A 3,854-nucleotide genomic window follows, 5' to 3' on the forward strand; every position below is an offset into this window, starting at 1 on the left:
TTCATTTCCTAATCTAAACTGTCCTGTGGTGTGGCTGAGGACATTTCAACAGCTGTGACGCTTGCTGATGGATGGCTGGCTCTCCGTGCTAGGTAATGTGACCCTAAAATAGATTAAAGAATGAAGGCTAAGCCCTTCAGCTCTGGCCTCCGGCTTACATAAAACACACACCTGGTTAATAGATTTTTATCATTCCTAAACAATCCCTTGCAAAATTCAGCAAAAGCATCACTGTTGAAAGAATGAGAAAACAACTTTGCAGAAATAATAAAAAATGATCACAGGATTATTACTATTTAAGAAGAAGAAATATGAAGTAGTGTTTACTGAAGTCAAAACTGTTTTAACATTAATTCTGTTTACACAACAAATGTGTTGTGTTGGGAGGATTTAGAACATTTACTGTGTTCCATGACGATTTTCACATAAAAGTTGGAAGCTTCCCAATAATCCTTCAAAAAATCACTTGAAAGTGTTAACGTAAAAAAACCATTGAAACCTGTAAAGAATTTTTGTGAGTTTATTTGAGCCAAACTGTCGACATATGCCGGGAAGCAGAACCTCAACGAATTGAGATAATGCTCCGGAGAATGGCGGGGTTACATTTGTATTTATACATTGCAATCAAAGGAGGAACATAGGTGGGTTACATGAAATTCATTGCTGATAGATTAAGGAGGTGGGATAAAGCAAAGCAGGGAAACCCCTGGGATTGGATAAAAAGTAAAATGATGGACACCTACTTAGGTGGGTGCAGGAACAATTAACATGATGCTGAAGGGATTTGTGGTATCTGTCCTGGCGCCCAGCACATTTGGTTGTGCCCCAGGGGCTCCAGAAAAAGGGAAGTTACAAGTTACCCAGACATTTCAAGGGTATGTTATCATAGATGCAAAAAGACAGATAGGTTCAGTTAAGGTAAAGGTTGACCTTGTCAGTGAAGATACTGGCCTAGGACGTAACTGCCCACCATAACTGCTTTTAGTTAAAGTTTAATTTCAGACCATCCTTTGTGGTTACTTTAGGTCTCTGAGTTTGCAAGACTGCCATGCAGGCCTCCCCTGAGCTTGTCAGGTCAGCATGTGGACCCTTTCATTCACAAAAGGAATCCAGAAATGCTAGCTCACATGGTGAGGGAGCAGAGGACAAACAGTAGGAGTTTGGGGAAACTTACAGCCTAGTGGGACATTTCTGTAGCTCAAACATATTATTTAGATCAATATTGACAAGTTCTGCTCCTAGAACTATTCAAATGCATGAGATTTTGGTGAGCCATCCACAATTTTGTATCGTGGGTGAATGATGAGAATGTTGCTTTCTATAATTCTCTTTTGGGGGAAAAATCTATTATCTTAGTACTATTAGAGAATCACTAAAAAGGGTTACATGTGGGAGGCAGTTAATTCCAATCTAAAAGAAAGAAATTTGATGGTGACTTTGTAGGAACACTCTTAGAGGGAAACTGGGTCTGGAACATGACAAAATTGATGACGATAACCCTGGAGAAACCCGTCTAGTCTGCCCTTCCTAATATTTCTTATAGAAAGCCCTATTTGAAAATATTTGGTATAATTGAGGTACAATTTCAGCATCTGAGAAGAGTCTTGAGACTATTGGACTCTCAAACTATTGGAATTTCATGAGCAAGCAGAAAGAGAGAGAGAGAGAGAAGTAAATCGTGGGCCATCAGACCAAGATTTGGTTTCTTGGAACATTCAAATAAATATACAGGCAAAGTTGTTTTAAAGCATGGCGTCAAGAAGAGATCAAAGGAGGTAGCATGCTGGGTTGCTAAAACTTGGAGGAACCCCTGACACCATCTCACCAGTCTTGTCATCATACAGTTGGAGTCACTGAAGCCCCCAGTCTTAAGCGACTTGTCCAGCTGAGGATCTTTCCTCCATGTTTCACTTCTCTTGAAAGAAATCACCCTGAAGATTGTTAGGTTAGGTGGCTCAGGAGGCAGCGCAAGAAATAGAGAGTCCAGTGAATCAGAAAAGAAAGGAAAGGAAAAGGTTTATTTCTGCGTCCCCGGGAGACCCACGTACCCCCAAATACGGGGCACGTGGATTCACGCCAACAGGGAGGGGGGCGCTTTTTTTATACTGCGGTTGGGTGAGGGGCGGGGACGTGAGCTGAGGTATTCAGTTGAGGAAGTTTCAGCTGCAGGTGGTCAGCAAGGTATTCAGGAAGGAGTCAGTATCTGTGTGGGGGTCCTGGAGAAACCAGTATCTGTGTCTGGCAGTCCATTGTCTCATCACATGTCTGCATGTATCCGATCCTGGGCTCTCTCCGACCTAACAAAGATGTCAGCCGTTCATAGAGTCCCTCTGTGATGAGGAGGAGGAAGAGAAGGATGGGAAAAAGGGAAAGGAGGAAATTATTGTCCTTGTGGCCCAGCCCAAAGCTCCTTCCACAAATTTTTCTTAAACTTCAGGTTGCCTCTTCATCTCCCCTCTTACTCTTATTTACCTATGTAATACTATTAGTTACTGAGTTTCCATGCCCAACTAAAAATGAAATGAACTTGAGAACAGAACATAAGGAAGTGTTAAACACACCATATACTGTGTCCATATTAAAGAAGAATAAATCAGCCCTGACCAGTTTGGCTCAGTGGATAGAGCGTCGGCCTGCGGACTGAAAGGTCCCAGGTTCGATTCCGGGCAAGGGCATATACCTTGGTTGCGGGTGCATCCCCAGTAGGGGGTGTGCAGGAGGCAGCTGATCGATGTTTCTCTCTCATTGATGTTTCTAACTCTCTATCCCTCTCCCTTCCTCTCTGTAAAAAATCAATAAAATATATTTTTAAAAAGAAGAAGAAGAAGAAATCAGCTGTTTACATTTTAATCCTAATAGACCAAAAAATATGTTGGTTAGCATTTATATACCTAAATATGTTTCATGGCTTGAATGTCCCTAATATTCATTAGCAGGAAGATGGGTGGCTGCAAGCGTAAAAGAATGATTTAGAAATCTTCAATTTTGTCTCTAATTTGTTGTGTGACCTTGGGCATGTCACTATATTTTTGTTGCAGCTTCTTAGGCTTTAAAAAGGATAATATCAAGGGCGGGGGGGGGGAAAAAAAGGACACATATGTAATACCCTTTGTAATACTTTAAGCAATAAAAAAAAAAAAAGGGAAATAGCCCTAACCGGTTTGGCTCAGTGGATAGAGCATCGGCCTGCAGACTGAAGGGTCCCAGGTTGATTCCAGTCAAGGGCATGTATCATGGTTGCAGGCACATCCCCAGTAGGGGGTGGGCAGGAGGCAGCTGATCGATGTTTCTCTCTATCCCTCTCCCATCCTCTCTAAAAAATCAATAAAATATATTTTTCTTTAACAAGGATAATAAAATTACTCCCTGATGTAACCTCAAAGAAGTGTTCTGATGATTAATGAGCTGATGATGGCTGACGCACCTTAGATGAAAGGCAGGCTATAAAAGTGTAATGTTGTTGTGGTACTTACTGTTATTGCTCATACAAGGAGCAACTATGGGAGCTGGTAGTATGTCAGTCACAGCTAAAGACAACTGCCCAAGGTAAAGAATGAGCACATTTATGAGTTTTGGCTTCATTTGCAATTTATTTTCAAAGTTAATTATTTTAGTGAGATATACAACTTAACTTGGGTTATTGGTGAAATGAAACATTTTTAGAACCTGGCATTGTTGTACTGTACCCCGCGAATCACAGAAGGACGCTTCAAGAAGTCGAATTAAAGAGTCACATTTATTGCAATCCAGGACTATGAAGGGGCATTTCGGCTCTCCCAAATCTCATAGTGATAAGATGGCCCAAACACCAGATTTATATAGGCAAAGATCACAAAGGTATTGATTACATCCCA

Source organism: Myotis brandtii, unplaced genomic scaffold (assembly GCF_000412655.1).
Source record: "Myotis brandtii unplaced genomic scaffold, ASM41265v1 scaffold79, whole genome shotgun sequence".
Taxonomy (NCBI): domain Eukaryota; kingdom Metazoa; phylum Chordata; class Mammalia; order Chiroptera; family Vespertilionidae; genus Myotis; species Myotis brandtii.